This window comes from Entelurus aequoreus, linkage group LG25 (genome assembly GCF_033978785.1).
Source record: "Entelurus aequoreus isolate RoL-2023_Sb linkage group LG25, RoL_Eaeq_v1.1, whole genome shotgun sequence".
Taxonomy (NCBI): Eukaryota; Metazoa; Chordata; class Actinopteri; order Syngnathiformes; family Syngnathidae; genus Entelurus; species Entelurus aequoreus.
In genome coordinates, this window is record NC_084755.1 from 9,659,642 (window position 1) to 9,678,189 (window position 18,548).

Consider the following 18,548-nt stretch of genomic DNA (forward strand, 5'->3'; position numbering starts at 1 on the left):
ACGCTTGAGCAGTGCGCAATTGCGCAGGCGCGCACCTTAGAGGGAACGTTGCTTTGCAGTTCATGTCTTGTTGAAAACACGGCATTCCTCATCAACTTTTCTCTTTTTAGCGTCTCGGGTGTAAACCGTGCATCACTTGTCGCTGCATGTGCACCTTCACTCGCAGGTTACACACGGACACACGCCCTTAAATAATACTTTTCAAAATAAAAGCAGCACAGTTGTATTGCGCGCAGGACATAGATGTTTTTTCAACTTTATTTTGTAATTGCAGCTGTTCACATTCACTCACAACCACGCACACGCATACGTCCACACGGAAGTAATACAAATAACGATTTTCAAAACAAAAGCAGCACCGTTGTATTGCACACTCGACATAGATACTTTTTAAAATTTATTTTGTAATTTATAATTGGCCTCACGCGGGCCGGACAGGGACGCACAAAGGGCCGGATGCGGCCCGCGGGCCGCAGAATGCCCAGGTCTGGCTTAGATGCAGCTGCACGGCCATGGAAACCCATTCCAAGAAGCCCTCTGCGTACTGTACGTGGGCTAATTGGAAGGTCACATGAAGTTTGGAGCTCTGTAGCAACTGACTGTGCAGAAAGTCTTTGCACTATGCGCTTCAGCATCTGCTGAGCCCTCTCTGTCAGTTTACGTGGCCTACCACTTGGTGGCTGAGTTGCTGTTGTTCCCAAACTCTTTACTTTTCTTATAATAAAGTTGACTTTGGAATATTTAGGAGCGAGGAAATTTCACGACTGGGTTTGTTGCACAGGTGACATCCTATGACAGTTCCACACTGGAAATCACTGAAAGCAGCCCATTCGTTCACAAATGTTTGTAGAAACAGTCTCCATGCCTAAATGCTTGATTGTATACACCTGTGGCCGGGCCAAGTGATTAGGACACCTGATTCTCATCATTTGGATGTGTGGCCAAGTACTTTTGGCAATATAGTGCATATTTACTTCCGCTTGCACTTTAAAATGTTGGTTGCTCTACTCAGCTGTTGGTGAGAAACTCATGTGTGATGTTGTACTGTTGTTTTCAATGAACTGAGCTCTTTACGCCTTACTGCTAATACAACATTGGTTCTGTTGTGCAGTGAAGTGGCACCGGAGCCATAGAAAGTCACTGAAAACTCACAAAGAAGGAGAGGAAAATGTGGATTAGGTGGCAGATATATATTTGCAAGGCCATTTTCAAGAAGGATACTTAAGAGAAACCACATCTTGTGAGACGAGGTCGGGCGACACCGGAAAGTGAAATGGTTTGCCCGCCACTTTCACGCGAATCAACCGACTACGACCAACTACCGACTACGATGGTACCGCTGGCTCGAATGGGTTCTACAAATTGTGAGTTCCAATATTTTATTTCTTCATTTTTTCATGTTTCATTTGTTTTATACAATTCTTTTAATGTTGACAGCACCACGTAAAATATGTTTTCATTGCTGAAGCGTGTTTATTGAATGTTAAATGCGCCGAAAAATAGACTGTTTTCTACACTGTTGAGGGGATCCAATGCGCAGTAGTGTGCATGTGGTGACATCCATTACGATATTTTGAGAGGTGAAGTCGGACTAAGTAGGACATCACTGAAGGCCTAGGTGCAGGGGCGTCACTAGCTTTTAAGGACAGGGGGGGCTTAGCCCCCAGGAGATGCAGGATGCGAGCGAACGTAGCGCACGAGCACAAAACTTCACAAACGCCTAACAAAGACTTAGAAATTAATCATTATTATTATTATTTCAGTCTGTTTATTTTCAATCTGTGTTCAGTACAACAACAAACATGGGTTTGCACAGTGACATTTTGTTTACAGCATCAACAAGAAACAATTACTTGCACGATCCTTCAAGATACACTGAAACACAATGAAAGTCGTGGCATTAGCCTCTGTTATTCATTCACAACATAGATCAGGGGTCACCAACGCGGTGCCCGCGGGCACCAGGTAGCCCGTAAGGACCAGATGAGTAGCCCGCTGGCCTGTTCTAAAAGTAGCTCAAATAGCAGCACTTACCAGTGAGCTGCCTCTATTTTTTAAATTGTATTTATTTACTAGCAAGCTGGTCTCGCTTTGCCCGACATTTTTAATTCTAAGAGAGACAAAACTCAAATAGAATTTGAAAATCCAAGAAAATATTTTAAAGACTTGGTCTTCACTTGTTTAAATTCATTAATTTGTTTTACTTTGCTTCTTATAACTTTCAGAAAGACAATTTTAGAGAAAAAATACAACCTTAAAAATGATTTTAGGATTTTTAAACACATACACCTTTTTACCTTTTAAATTCCTTCCTCTTCTTTCCTGACAATTTAAATCAATGTTCAAGTAAATTTATTTTTTTTATTGTAAAGAATAATAAATACATTTTAATTTAATTCTTCATTTTAGCTTCTGTTTTTTCGACGAATAATATTTGTGAAATATTTCTTCAAACTTATTATGATTAAAATTAAAAAAAATATTCTGGCAAATCTAGAAAATCTGTAGAATCCTATTTAAATCTTATTTCAAAATCTTTTGAATTTATTTTAAAATGCTTGTTCTGGAAAATCTACAAGAAATAATGATTTGTCTTTGTTAGAAATATAGCTTGGTCCAATTTGTTATATATTCTAACAAAGTGTAGATTGGATTTTAACCTATTTAAAACATGTCATCAAAATTCTAAAATTAATCTTAATCAGGAAAAATTACTAATGAAAAAAAAAATATTTTTAATTTTTTCAAAAAGATTCGAATTACCTAGTTTTTCTGTTCTCTTTTTCGGTTGAATTTTGAATTTTAAAGAGTCGAAATTGAAGATAAACTATGTTTCAAAATTTAATTGTCATTTTTTTCGTGTTTTCTCCTCTTTTAAACCGTTCAATTAAGTGTAAATATTATTAATTATTAATAATAACATAGAGTTAAAGGTAAATTGAGCAAATTGGCTATTTCTGGCAATTTATTTAAGTGTGTATCAAACTGGTAGCCCTTCGCATTAATCAGTACCCAAGAAGTAGCTCTTGGTTTCAAAAAGGTTGGTGACCCCTGACATAGAGGCTAATGCCACCACTTTAGCTCACAATACAATAATTGTTTGTTCCCAAATATTTTGAAGTTGCACAGATTACATTTTGGGCACATATGTGACTAAAATGGTTGTAAATTCAAGCCCTGGAAATATTACTTAATTACTTGAATTAAAGTAATATCTGGATCAGGATAATTTGGCTTATATATAATATATTTATATATATTATGGCAAGCCGTTAAGGAAATTAAATATATATGGAAGTCTGAATGGAAATGAGAAACGTTTATATATACTGTAAATAAGAAAGACTACTGATCTGAAAAGAGCCAAAGCTGTCAAAGAGCTGAGATCCATCTTCAAAGTGCAATGCTGAAACAAATAATGCAAACAATAAAATGTAACTTCAAGGGCTTGAGATTAACGTAGTCCTGTCGTCCCGGGGATGGTAAAAAAAAATGCACGGGACGAAATTAAATGCTCCCCGGGACGATGGCTTTTAACCATTTGTTTTCTTTTTCTTTTTATGTATTTATTCATTTTACATTTTATATTAAATGTCTTGGTTTTTCCTCCCTCTGAAAATCCTATGAAATGTTTAACAAGCCATCCTATAATAATACAACAGCTATTAATGTAACAATACAATAAAACAAATATATTTAATTATGTTTTTTCATTATTTTAACAATAGGCTAATGTATATTACTTTATATAGATTCTACAAGAAACACACAACTTAAAAACTAAATTATTTACAATTGCAGACAAAAGGTTCTTGTTCTGCAGTGCTGTGTGCTAATGTGCTTTGTACACCTGCAGGACCGCAAGCAAGGTTGCATAGAAAATGCAGACTGGATTTTAGGTGATGTGGGCATTTTCTATATGAACAAGTGGAATGGATTGGATACCGACGCACTAAAGGGGCTCTCTACCTTACACTATGAAGTGAGGGGAAACTGAGTGAATAATGACAGGTTATATGATTATTTATTTAAACTCATATTCGGGCCACTTTATAATGAATATGTTGGCATGTATTTGTAAAAAAAAAAAAAAAAAAAAGTTTTATTTTTTTTAAAAAACAAATTATTTAGGGGGGCTTAAGAACATTTTAGGGGGGCTTGAGCCCCCCTAAAATATACCTAACAACGCCAATGCCTAGGTGAGAAACGCACGACCATCCACTGTTAAAATGTCAATGCAATGTGTGAACAGTGGTCCAAGTTCCTCTATTCAACTAGAGCAGTGGTTCTCAAATGGGGGTACGCGTACCCCTGGGGGTACTTGAAGGTATGCCAAGGGGTACGTGAGATTTTTTTTAAATGTCTGTCAAAAAGAACTGTGAAAAGAAATGCAACAATGCAATATTCAGTGTTGACAGCTAGATTTTTTGTGGACATGTTCCATAAATATTGATGTTAAAGATTTATTTTTTTGTGAAGAAATGTTAGAATTAAGTCCATGAATCCAGATGGAATCTCTATTACAATCCCCAAAGAAAGCACTTTAAGTTGATGATTACTTCTATGTGTAGAAATCTTTATTTATAATTGAATCACTTGTTTATTTTTCAACAAGTTTTTAGGTATTTTTATATCTTTTTTTCCAAACAGTTCAAGAAAGACCACAACAAATGAGCAATATTTTGCACTGTTATACAATTTAATAAATCAGAAACTGATGACATAGTGCTGTATTTTACTTCTTTATCTCTTTTTTTCCAACCAAAAATGCTTTGCTCTGATTAGGGGGTACTTGAATTAAAAAAGTGTTCACAGGGGGTACATCACTGAAAAAAGGTTGAGAACCACTGAACGACAGCACTCACTTTTTTTAGTTTTTAGGAATTTTCTGCAAAAATGTTTGTGTCCGAAGTTTGACGTTTTTTTTAAACATTTGTTTATTGAGTTTTTTTCGACATACAAGCACCTCCACTCATCAAGCCAATAAAGTCATGCATGCTACAAGATTCTTTTTGGATTTGCTAGGAGAAGATGACAGAGGGGCTACCACAAATAGTCCGCATTATCCAATCCAATCCAATCCACTTTATTTATATAGTACATTTACACAACAAGAATGTTTCCAAAGTGCTGCACAGCCATGTTAAAAACAATATTAAAAACAATATTATGCTACACCAATGACTGAATAAAAACAAACAATAAATGAATGGAAAACCAATACAGAGACAATATAAAAAATAAATATGATTAAAAGAGGGTTTTTTAAAGGGTAAAACCAATTAAAACAGTAAAATAGACATCAAAATGTATTTAAAAAAAAAACCCACACAGGACAACAGGATTTGGTTCAATCTTACAATTCAATATATTAAATAAACACAATGATAAATAAAAATATTTTTAAAAAAAGTCCCCTATTAAACGCCTGGTATTCCACTTAATCAAAAGTTCTACTAAAACTCCAGTTGCCATTTCATTTATAGCCTAAAATGACCTCATCCAACTGACTTGCGGGTTTCTCGATCAGATTTATGGGTTTTATTCAGACTGGTGATTTTTTTGATGTGAGAGTCCTTCAAGGCTTTGCTTTATTTGGAAATGTCTTCAAGTAGTGCTAGCATCTTTGGACGTTCTCTACTTTTCTCTGCTGTCTTTGACACGCATGGTGAGAATGTAGCGTTCACAGTCACCCCTGAAGAATGGGGAGTCAATCACAGCTGTTTCTCTTGAGTCAGTGCATCCTATTCACCTGCTTGGGCTTTTATTATGAAAGGTCATGATGTTTTTTTTTCTTGCTCTTGCTTTTATGCAACCTGATTTTATTAAAAATAAAAACAAAGAAGGTGACATTTTGAAGGTTTGGACACACATCCTCATGCAATATTATAAAAACAAACATGTGCTTTTTCTGCAATAATAATGCATTGTGAAATATCACCTGTAATGATTATGTCAAACTTATTTGTCTACAAACCCCAAAACCGGTGAAGTTGGCATGTTGTGTAAATGGTAAATAAAAACAGAATACAATGATTTGCAAATCCTTTTCAACTTATATCCAATTGAAGAGACTGCAAAGACAACATATTTAATGTTCACACTGAGAAACTTAATTTTTTCTTGCGGCGTTTCTGGGTGTTGTTGATAAATGGCTTTGGCTTTGCATAGTAGAGTTTTAACTTGCACTTGCAGATGTAGCGACCAACTGTAGTTACTGACAGAGGTTTTCTGAAGTGTTCCTGAGCCCATGTGGTGATATCCTTTAACTTAGAATTTAATGGCAGCAACACGTTGCAAAAATAGTTGTCACAGGGGCATTTTTACCACTGTGTTACATGGCCTTTCCTTTTAACAACACTCGTTTGGGAACTGAGGAGACACATTTTTGAAGCTTTTCAGTTGGAATTCTTTCCCATTCTTGCTTGATGTACAGCTTAAGTTGTTCAACAGTCCGGGGGTCTCCGTTGTGGTATTTTAGGCTTCATAATGCACCACACATTTTCAATAGGAGACAGGTCTGGACTACAGGCAGGCCAGTCTAGTACCCGCACTCTTTTACTATGAAGCCACGCTGTTGTAACACGTGGCTTGGCATTGTCTTGCTGAAATAAGCAGGGGCGTCCATGATAACGTTGCTTGGATGGCAACATATGTTGCTCCAAAACCTGTATGTACCTTTCAGCATTAATGGTGCCTTCACAGATGTGTAAGTTACCCATGCCTTGGGCACTAATACACCCCCATACCATCACACATGCTGGCCTTTACACTTTGCACCTATAACAATCCGGATGGTTCTTTTCCTCTTTGTTCCAGAGGACACGACGTCCACAGTTTCCAATAACAATTGGAAATGTGGACTCGTCAGACCACAGAACACTTTTCCACTTTGCATCAGTCCATCTTAGATGAGCTCAGGCCCAGCGAAGACGGCGGCGTTTCTGGGTGTTGTTGATAAAATGGCTTTCGCTTTGCATAGTAGAGTTTTAACTTGCACTTACAGATGTAGCGACAAACTGTAGTTACTGACAGTGGTTTTCTGAAGTGTTCCTAAGCCCATGTGGTGATATCCTTTACACACTGATGTCGCTTTTTGATGCAGTACCGCCTGAGGGATGGAAGGTCCGTAATATCATCGCTTACGTGCAGTGATTTCTCCAGATTCTCTGAACATTCTGATATTATGGACCGTAGATGGTGAAATCCCTAAATTCCTTGCAATAGCTGGTTGAGAAATGTTCTTAAACAATTTGCCACGCATTTGTTGACAAAGTGGTGACCCTCGCCCCGTCCTCGTTTGTGAACGACTGAGCATTTCATGGAAGCTGCTTTTATACCCAATCATGGCACCCACCTGTTCCCAATTAGCCCGTTCACCCGTGGGATGTTCCAAATAAGTGCTTGATGAGCATTCCTCAACTTTCTCAGTCTTTTTTGCCACTCGTGCCAGCTTTTTTAAAAACATGTCGAAGGCATCGCATTCCACATGAGCTAATAATTGCAAAAAATAACAAGGTTTTCCTGTTGGAACATTAAATATCTTGTCTTTGCAGTTTATTCAATTGAATATAAGTTGAAAAGGATTTGCAGATCATTGTATTCTGTTTTTATTTACCATTTACACGTGACAACTTCACTGGTTTTGGGGGTTTGTATTTCATAAGAAATTGGTCATGCTAGTCATCCGTAATTGTTTGTTTCCAATCCGACGTTGTTGCTCCAGCATCCTTCAAGACGTGGGCTGAAGTCCAAAGTCAGACCGTTGACTCACCACCGTATGACAACACGGTGCGTAAACGTCTTTGTTCCAGTGCACGGGCAGACATTTCACAGCCGTGAAAGATGGCTCCCCTCTGAGTCAGAACCTGTGTTTCCACTCTGAAAGGCATGTCGAGGTCACTCGGATCAGGAAAAGAACTTCCTGTCCTGGACTCATGCCAGGATGCCGGAGTGCAGAACTAACCAAGTAAAAGAAAAATTCTGCTTCTTTTTTTTTTTTGCAGTGGATTTCTTTCTTTGTCAAGCTTGAGGTGTGCACTGCTGTCTGCTGATACTATTTCACGGATAAAGAGTTATTAGCCGTTTGCAACTTCAATATATTGACAGGAAATGTGTTGTCCAGATGAGGTCATGTGTTGTCGCCTAGGTAACGAGGGGAGGGTTGTGGGGGGGGGGGGGGGGGATGAGATGAGTCATCCCTGATTGGCACGAATCAATAGCCCTATTCAGTCATAGCGCTGACTCAGCTGGAGTCTGAGTCAAGTGTGAGCAGCGCAGCGCCTCCCGCTCACAGGAAACAGGAAGTGTTGATCGGTAAATGGAGCGACCCTCTCCTGAGGTCCGCTGTTTTACAAGATGACCACGGGGGTGGGGGAGGGGGGGGGGAGTCAAGGCGGTGACAGGAAGCTCCCACAGGAAGCTTAGGCTCGGCAACATTTTAAGTAGAGATGTCTGATACTATCGGCCGATAAATGCTTTAAAATGTAATATCGGAAATTATCGGTATCGTTTTTTTTATTATCGGTATCGTTTTTTTTTTTTTTTTTTAATATTAAATCAACATAAAAAAACACAAGATACACTTACAATTAGTGCACCAACCCAAAAAACCTCCCTCCCCCATTTACACTCATTCACACAAAAGGGTTGTTTCCTTCTGTTATTAATATTCTGGTTCCTACATTATATATCAATATATATCAATACAGTCTGCAAGGGATACAGTCCGTAAGCACACATGATTGTGCGTGCTGCTGGTCCACTAATAATACTAATCTTTAACAGTTAATTTGACTAATTTTCATTCATTACTAGTTTCTATGTAACTGTTTTTATATTGTTTTGCTTTCTTTTTTATTCAAGAAAATATTTTTAATTTATTTATCTTATTTTATTTTATATATATTTTTTAAAAGGACCTTATCACTAGGGATGTCCAATAATGGCTTTTTGCCGATATCGGATATTCCGATATTGTCCAACTCTTTAATCACCGATACCGATATCAACCGATACCGATATATACAGTCGTGGAATTAACACATTATTATGCCTAATTTGGACAACCAGGTATGGTGAAGATAAGGTCCTTTTTAAAAAAATTATTATTAAAAATTTTCAAAAATAATAATAAAATAAGATAAATAAATTTAAAACATTTTCTTGAATAAAAAAGAAAGTCAAACAATATAAAAACAGTTACATAGAAACTAGTAATTAATGAAAATGAGTAAAATTAAATGTTAAAGGTTAGTACTATTAGTGGACCAGCAGCACGCACAATCATGTGTGCTTACGGACTGTATCCCTTGCAGACTGTATTGATATATATTGATATATAATGTAGGAACCACAATATTAATAACAGAAACAACCCTTTTGTGTGAATGAGTGTAAATGGGGGAGGGAGGTTTTTTGGGTTGGTGCACTAATTGTAAGTGTATCTTGTGTTTTTTATGTTGATTTAATAAAAAAAACAAAAACCCAAAAAACCGATACAGATAAAAAAAAAAAAACGATACCGATAATTTCCGATATTACATTTTAACGCATTTATCGGCCGATAATATCGGCAGGCCGATATTATTGGCCATCCCTAGTACTAACCTTTAACAGTTAATTTGACTCATTTTCATTAATTACCAGTTTCTATGTAACTGTTTTTATATTGTTCTACTTTCTTTTTTATTCAAGAAAATGTTTTAAATTTATTTATCTTATTTTATTTTAAATTTTTTGAAAAGGACCTTATCGTCACTAGGGATGTCCAATAATGGCTTTTTGCCGATATTCCGATATTGTCCAACTCTTTAATTACCGATACCGATATCAACCGATACCGATATACACAGTCGTGGAATTAACACATTATTATGCCTAATTTGGACAACCAGGTATGGTGAAGATAAGGTACTTTTTAAAAAAATTAATAAAATAAAATAAGATAAATAAATTAAAAACATTTTCTTGAATAAAAAAGAAAGTAAAACAATATAAAAACAGTTACATAGAAACTAGTAATTAATGAAAATGAGTAAAATTAAATGTTAAAGGTTAGTACTATTAGTGGACCAGCAGCACGCACAATCATGTGTGCTTACGGACTGTATCCCTTGCAGACTGTATTGATATATATTGATATATAATGTAGGAACCAGAATATTAATAACAGAAAGAAACAACCCTTTTGTGTGAATGAGTGTAAATGGGGGAGGGAGGTTTTTTGGGTTGGTGCACTAATTGTAAGTGTATCTTGTGTTTTTTATGTTGAAAACGATACCGATGATAAAAAAAACGATACCGATAATTTCCGATATTAAATTTTAAAGCATTTATCGGCCGATAATATCGGTATATTATCGGACATCTCTAATCGTCACCATACCTGGTTGTCCAAATTAGGCATAATAATGTGTTAATTCCACGACTGTATTTATCAGTATCGGTAATTAAGAGTTGGACAATATCGGAATATCGGCAAAAAAGCCATTATCGGACATCCCTAATTTTAAGGGTATCGACTTTTAATTTGAAAGGGATCTCTTTAATCTGTGTTGTTTCGCTTTCACTTTCATGTCTCCAACGCTCATTGTCTCGCTTTAGTGTTCCTTACTTACACTTGTGTGGTCTCACCTCTCTCTCTCGTATTCACAGTGTTTCACTTTAAAATAGAATAAATACAGGGGTTTTTTTTGTCCTCAAAATTCTACACACAATACCCCATAAATACAAAGTGAAAAAGTAATTTTTTAGAATTTATTGCATATTTATAAAAAACAACAACAACTAAGAATTCACATGTGCTTTTTCATTTGGGTTTTATGTTTTTATTATTTTTTATGTTTTATTGTTTTGTTTTTAATGTATGTTTTATTGTTTAGTTTTTTAATGTATTGTATTCTGTTTTTATATGTTTAAATGGATCTTGAGGTCTGCAATAAAGATTGATGAGGATGATGACATGTACATAAGTATTCACAGCCTTTACACTGCAAAAAGTCAGTGTTCAAAAAATAGAAAAAAAATACAAAAATTATGGGTATTTTATTTGAACTAAGCAAAATTATCTGCCAATAGAAGAAGAAAATTTGGCTTGTCAAGACTTTCCAAAACAAGTAAAATTAGCTAACCTCAATGAACCCAAAAATACCTTAAAATAAGTATATTCTCACTAATAACAAGTGCTCTTTTCTTGGTAGAAAAAAAAAGACATTTTTGCCCAATATGTTGAAAAATATTCTTAAATTAAGTAAATGCTAGTGCCATTATCTTGACATAATATGTGCTTGGCATCATGATTTTTTTTTCATACTTGAAGTAAGAATTTATTACTTTGAAAAAGTAGTTTTATACTTGTGAGTGTTGATGACACAACAGTTGATATTCTAGTTTCAAGCATGTTTTACTCAATATAGGTCAGTGGTTCTCAAACTTTTTTTGTCATCCCCACTTTGGACAAGGGGGAGTTTTCAAGCCCCACCTGCCCCCAGAACGCTAATGCCAAGCTTAACATTTTCAAATTTATTGAACATCAAGTAACATCAAGTTGTATACATTCAAACTCAATAACATAAAATAACATCAAGTTCAATAATAAATAAAATAACTTGCATCAAGTTCAATAATAAATAAAACAAAAGTGTTATAACTTGCATCAAGTTCAATAATAAATAAAATAACTTGCATCAAGTTCAATAATAAATCAAAAAGTGTTATAACTTGCATCAAGTTCAATAATAAATCAAATAAAAGTGTTATAACTTGCGTCAAGTTCAATAATAAATAAAACGAGTGTTATAACTTACATCAAGTTCAATAATAAATCAAAAAAGTGTTATAACTTGCATCAAGTACAATAATAAATCAAATAAAAGTGTTATAACTTACATCAAGTTCAATAATAAATCAAAAAAGTGTTATAACTTGCATCAAGTACAATAATAAATCAAATAAAAGTGTTATAACTTGCATCAAGTTCAATAATAAATAAAACAAAAGTGTTAACTTACATCAAGTTCAATAATAAATCAAAAAAGTGTTATAACTTGCATCAAGTACAATAATAAATCAAATAAAAGTGTTATAACTTGCATCAAGTTCAATAATAAATAAAACAAAAGTGTTATAACTTGCATCAAGTTCAATAATAAATAAAATAACTTGCATCAAGTTCAATAATAAATCAAAAAGTGTTATAACTTGCATCAAGTTCAATAATAAATCAAATAAAAGTGTTATAACTTGCATCAAGTTCAATAATAAATAAAACAAGTGTTATAACTTACATCAAGTTCAATAATAAATCAAAAAAGTGTTATAACTTGCATCAAGTACAATAAATCAAATAAAAGTGTTATAACTTACATCAAGTTCAATAATAAATCAAAAAAGTGTTATAACTTGCATCAAGTACAATAATAAATCAAATAAAAGTGTTATAACTTGCATCAAGTTCAATAATAAATAAAACAAAAGTGTTATAACTTGCATCAAGTTCAATAATAAATCAAAAAAGTGTTATAACTTGCATCAAGTTCAATAATAAATAAAACAAAAGTGTTATAACTTGCATCAAGTACAATAATAAATCAAATAAAAGTGTTATAACTTGCATCAAGTTCAATAATAAATCAAAGTGTTATAACTTGCATCAAGTTCAATAATACATCAAAGAACTTGCATCAAGTTCAATAACAAATCAAATAAAAGTGTTATAACTTGCATCAAGTTCAATAATAAATCAAATAAGTGTTTTAACTTGCATCAAGTTCAATAATAAATCAAATAAAAGTGTTAACTTGCATCAAGTTCAATAATAAATCAAATAAAAGTGTTATAACTTGCATCAAGTTCAATAACAAATCAAATAAAAGTGTTATAACTTGCATTAAGTTCAATAATAAATCAAATAAAAGTGTTATAACTTGCATCAAGTTCAATAATAAATCAAATAACTTCCATCAAATTCAATAATAAATAAAATAAAAGTGCCACTTTGCAATCTTTGCAACAAAAAAAAGGAGGAGCTATGCATTTGGCAAGACAGGGCAGGTGAACATGAGTTTTACAGTACTCCAGCATTAGTGGCTGCAATGAGCCTGTTTTGCACTGCACAGCTTTTCAAATCGGGGTTGCGGGCTTGACACTGCCACTCTTAAGTCATGCTCAATGTTCAGCTGAGACCTGTACTTCGTTTTGAGTGAAGCAACAGCTGAAAAGCCTATCTCACACAGATAAGATGTGCCAAAGGGGAGAAGAATGGACACAGCTCTCTGCCCGATGAGTGGATGATTAGCCCGCACGAAAGTTTGTTCCGCTTAGCCCCGCCCCCTTGTCTGTCAAACTTTCACTCCTACCTACAATTTTAAAGCCTATAGGAAAAATAAGTAATTTACATTTATTTATATAGCGGATTTCACAGACAGAATCACAAAGTGATTTACAGTGTGTGTAGAAAATGAAAGCATAGTTAAAAAAAAAAATCTAAGAATAGAATTAAAAAAAAAACAATTTAAAGTGAAATTTCCTCCCGTTCCTCGCGCCCCACCTGTCGTGTCTCTATTCCCCACCAGTGGGGCGCGCCCCACACTTTGAGAAACGCTGATATAGGTCATCAAATCTCAGCAACGAGCTGTAATATCTTACTGAGATCATTTAGGACCAAAACACTTAAAACAAGTAAAACACTCTAACATAAAATCTGCTTAGTGAGAAGAATTATCTTATCAGACAGAAAATAAGCAAATATCACCCTTATTTGAGATATTTAATCTTACTTAGATTTCAGTTTTTGCAGTGTAGTTAATACTTTGTTTACTTTGGCAGCAATTACAGCCTCAAGTAGGGTTGTACGGTATACCGGTATTAGTATAGTACCGCGATACTAATTAATCATATTTGGTTCTATAACGCCTCTAAAAAGTCCCTTTTATTTAACAGGCATGACAGCGCATTGTCATCACGTCGTGTCATTGCTGGTTTACGAGCAAAGGAGCATGTTCAGCAGCGCACAATCACAGAGTACTTACAAGCAGACACAGTGTGTACACAGAAAAGGGAGAACGGACGCATTTTGGCTTAAAAAGTAAAGATAAAGTTGAAGTTATAACACTGAAACGCCCTCAGGAAAAGGTGCTTTAAGACATTGCTAGCAAGTTAGCGACTAATGTCCATCCGCAGTTTTTTAACTACTTCTAAATCACTAATCCTGGCCTCCATGGCGACAAAGTATGTTTCTTACAAGTATCATTATCACTGCAGGACGAGGAATAGCAACATGCTTCACTACACACCGTAGCTCACCGGCGTCAAAATGTAAACAAACGCCATCGGTGGATCTACACCTGACGTCCACTGTAATGATACCAAGTACAGGCACGTATCTAGTCGATACTACTATGAATACATCGATATTTTTTATCGTCACAAAATCTTTGTTCATTTTTAAAATGTATATTATGTTTATAAACTAAATATGTCCCTGGACACATGAGGACTTTGAATATGACCAATGTATGATCCTGTAACTACTTGCTATCGGATCGATACCCAAATGTGTGGTATCATCCAAAACTAATGTAAAGTATCAAACAACAGAAAAATAATAAGTGATTATTACATCTTAACAGAAGTGTAGATAGAACATGTTAAAGAGAAAGTAAGCAGATATTAACAATAAATGAACAAGTAGATTAATAATACATTTTTACAGTTTGTCCCTCATAATGTTGACAAAATAATAGGTAGGTAAAGGACACAATATGTTACTGCATATGTCAGCAGACTAATTAGGAGTCTTTGTTTGTTTACTTACTACTAAAAGACAAGTTGTCTTGTATGTTCACTATTTTATTAAAGGACAAACTTGCAATAATAAACATATGTTTAATGTACACTAAGATTTGTTGTTAAAATAAAGCCAATAATGCCATTTTTTGTGGTCCCCTTTATTTAGAAAAGTGTCTAAAAGTACCTAAATTTTGGTACGGGTACCGGTACCAAAATATTGGTATGGTTACATCACTAGTCATAATGTAGACTTAGACACTGAGACTTCCTTTTACTGTCATTCAAATTTGAACTTTACAGTACAGATAAGAACGAAATTTCGAAATACATATCAAAATACATTTTGGTACCGGTACCAAAATATTGGTACCGGGACCACCCTAGTCTCAATTCTTTTTGAATACGATGGCACACCTATCTTTGGACAATTTCGCCCATTTCTCTTTGCATGCAGCACATTTCAAGCTCCATCAGATTGGATGGGAAGTGTTGCTTTTCATCCAGGATGTCTCTATACATTGCTGCATTCTTTTTAGTCTAGTCACAAACGGCTAACAAAGACTTAGAAATTAATAATTGTCATTATTATTATTCCAGTGGGTTTATTTTCAATCTGTGTTCAGTACAACAACAAGCATGGGTTTGCACAGTGACATTTTCTTTACAGCATCAACAAGAAACAATGACTTGCATGATCCTTCAAGATACACAATGAAAGTGGTGGCATTAGCCTCTGTTATTCATTCACAACATAGAGGCTAATGCCACCACTTTAGCTCACAATACAATAATTGTTTGTTTCCAAATATTTTGAAGTTGCACGGATTACATTTTGGGCACATATGTGACTAAAATGGTTGTAAATTCAAGCCCTGGAAATATTACTTAATTACTTGAATTAAAGTAATATCTGGATCGGGATAATTTGGCTTGTATATAATATATTTATATATATTATGGCAAGCCGTTAAGGAAATTAAATATATATGGAAGTCTGAATAGAAATGAGAAACTTTTATATATAATGTAAATAAGAAAGACTAAGTCTGCTGATGTGAAAAAGAGCCAAAGCTGTCAAAGAGCTGAGGGACCATCTTCAAAGTGCGATGCTGAAACAAATAATGCAAACAATAAAATGTAACTTCCATGGTTTGGGATCAACGTAGTCCCGTCATCCCGGGGACGGTAAAAAAAAATGCACGGGACAAAATTAAATGCTCCCCAGGACGATGGCTTTTAACCATTTTTTTCCTTTTTCTTTTTATGTATTTATTCATTTTACATTTTATATTAAATGTCTTGGTTTTTCCACCCTCTGAAAATCCTATGAAATGTTTAACAAGCATCCTATAATAATACAACAGCTATTAATGTAACAATACAATAAAACAAATATATTTAATGATGTTGTTTTCATTATTTTAACAATAGGCTAATGTATATTACTTTATATAGATTCTACAAGAAACACAACACTTAAAAACTAAATTATTTACAATTGCAGACAAAAGGTTCTTGTTCTGCAGTGCTGTCTGCTAATGTGCTTCGTACACCTGCAGGACCGCAAGCAAGGTTGCATAGAAAATGCGAACTGGATTTTGAGTGATGTGGGCATTTTCTATATGAACAAGTCCAAGGACCACAAGCAAGGTCGCAGAGAAAATGCGGACTGGATTTTAGGTGATGTGGGCATTTTCTATATGAACAAGTGGAATTGATTGGATACCGACGCACTAAAGGGGCTCTCTACCTTACACTATGAAGTGAGGGGAAACTGAGTGAATAATGACAGGTTATATGATTATTTATTCAAACTCATATTCGGGCCACTTTATAATGAATATGTCGGCATGTATTTGTAAAAAAAAAAAAAAAAAAAGTTTTGTTTTTGTTTTTTTTTTAACACCAAATTATTTAGGGGGGCTTTAGAACATTTTAGGGGGGCTTGAGCCCCCCTAAAATAGGCCTAACAACGCCAATGCACTGAAGCATAGTGGTGGCAGCATCATGGTGTGGGGATGTTTGTCAGCGGCAGGATGGAGGGAAAGATGAATGCACGAATGTTCAGACGAAAACCAACGCTTCTAATCCAACCTGAAGGAGCTTGAATGGTAGCCACTATACAGCAGGCCTGGGCAATTATTTTGACTTGAGGGGCCAAATTTAGAGAGAAAAAATGTGTCTGTGGGCTGGTATATCTATTTTTTTATTCATTTTATATTTTAATTTTAATTTTAATTAATAATTTTTAAAAATGTGTATTTTAAATTTTTTTTTTGCTTACAATTTCCTTGTACAAGGAAATTACAATATTAACTATGAGGGATAAAACACTGAATATTGACAACATATGAACGTCACACCTCCTCTCCATCCACATATTTTACAATCAAGTGAAACACAACAAAAATGCAACAAACACAGCCAAATATGAACGCGAAGGGTACAAAATAAACCCAGCTACAATCTGATACATCTGATATATCACTAAGCTTTGGAACTTTGTTGTAAAAATCTCCTTCCGCGTCTGTCCCTGAGACCCGCATTTCAGGCTGACTCTATGTGGAAACGCTCCCCGCCCACACTGCTTGGTGCCTCGTCTGAGCTGCTGTGACTTACATTACCATAGTAACTAATTAGATTACCATAGTAACTACTTAGATTACCATAGTAACTAGTATATCAAGCAAAAGCGCAGATTCCAACCATTGAAATACTTAGTATAGTTGAAGACTAGTGTTGTCCCGATACTCAGTTGGGTGGCGGGTATAGGTGGCATAGTACCGAATAGGATTCATTAGTATCGCGGTACTATACTAATACCGGTATACCGTAAAACCCTATGTTACATAAGTGTTTACATTTTGCTTTAAATTTATTATTTTACTTATTTTTTTGTGTGGTTTTGTATTTGTTTTGTATCATCCCGTGAGGTCTATATTACTTTTTTTTGTTAGGTTCGTACTTCATGAAGTTTTGCACTTGTTGTGGTTTTTTGTGTGGGTTTTTTATTTGTTTTCGTTATATTTGGATGTATTTGTTTGGTTTGTATGCTATCCATTAAGTAAGACTACGTATTATGTTGAAGGGGGCAGGAAAATATACGATTTTCTTCATCCTGTTCCTTCTCAGGCATTGGTGTGTAAATGTGTGTTTAGTTGCTGAGGTTTAATGGCTTATTGATCAAAGATGCACATCAATGAAGGAGATAAATAAAAAATGAATGAAAAGACTTACGGTCATTAGAAAACATCACTGCTAGGGATGTCCGATAATATCGGCCGGCCGATAATATGAAGAAAGAAAGTATGTTTGTTGTTGTTGCGTTAAAATGTAATATCGGAAATTATCGGTATCGGTTTTTTATTATCTGTATCGTTGTTTTTTGAGGTTTTTTTTGAGTTTTTTTTTTATTAAATCAACATACAAAACACAAGATACACTTACAATTAGTGCACCAACCCAAAAAACCTCCCTCCCCCCATTTCTTTCTGTTATCAATATTCTGGTTCCTACATTATATATCAATATATATCGATACAGTCTGCAAGGGATACAGTCCGTAAGCACACATGATTGTGCGTGCAGCTGGTCCACTAATAGTACTAACCTTTAACAGTTAATTTTACTCATTTTCATTAATTACTAGTTGCTATGTCACTGTTTTTATATTGTTTTACTTTCTTTTTTATTCAAGAAAATGTTTTTAATTTAGTTATCTTATTTTATTATTATTTTTAAAAAGTACCTTATCTTAT

At 34.7% G+C, this 18,548-nt stretch overlaps 1 protein-coding gene across 2 annotated transcripts in view; it reads left to right on the plus strand.

Annotated features, from left to right (window-relative positions):
• Positions 1 to 970: 970 nt before the first annotated feature.
• LOC133642719 (uncharacterized) overlaps positions 971 to 18,548 on the plus strand; it is a 34,367-nt gene continuing 16,789 nt past the window's right edge. Inside the window, exon 1 of one of the 2 annotated variants that reach the window (XM_062037076.1) lies at positions 971 to 1,364. The gene's annotated coding sequence lies outside the window, so the exon portion shown is untranslated. Of the gene's footprint in view, positions 1,365 to 7,952; positions 7,970 to 18,548 lie in introns of those variants that run through there. The other variant, XM_062037077.1, reaches the window with a different exon arrangement.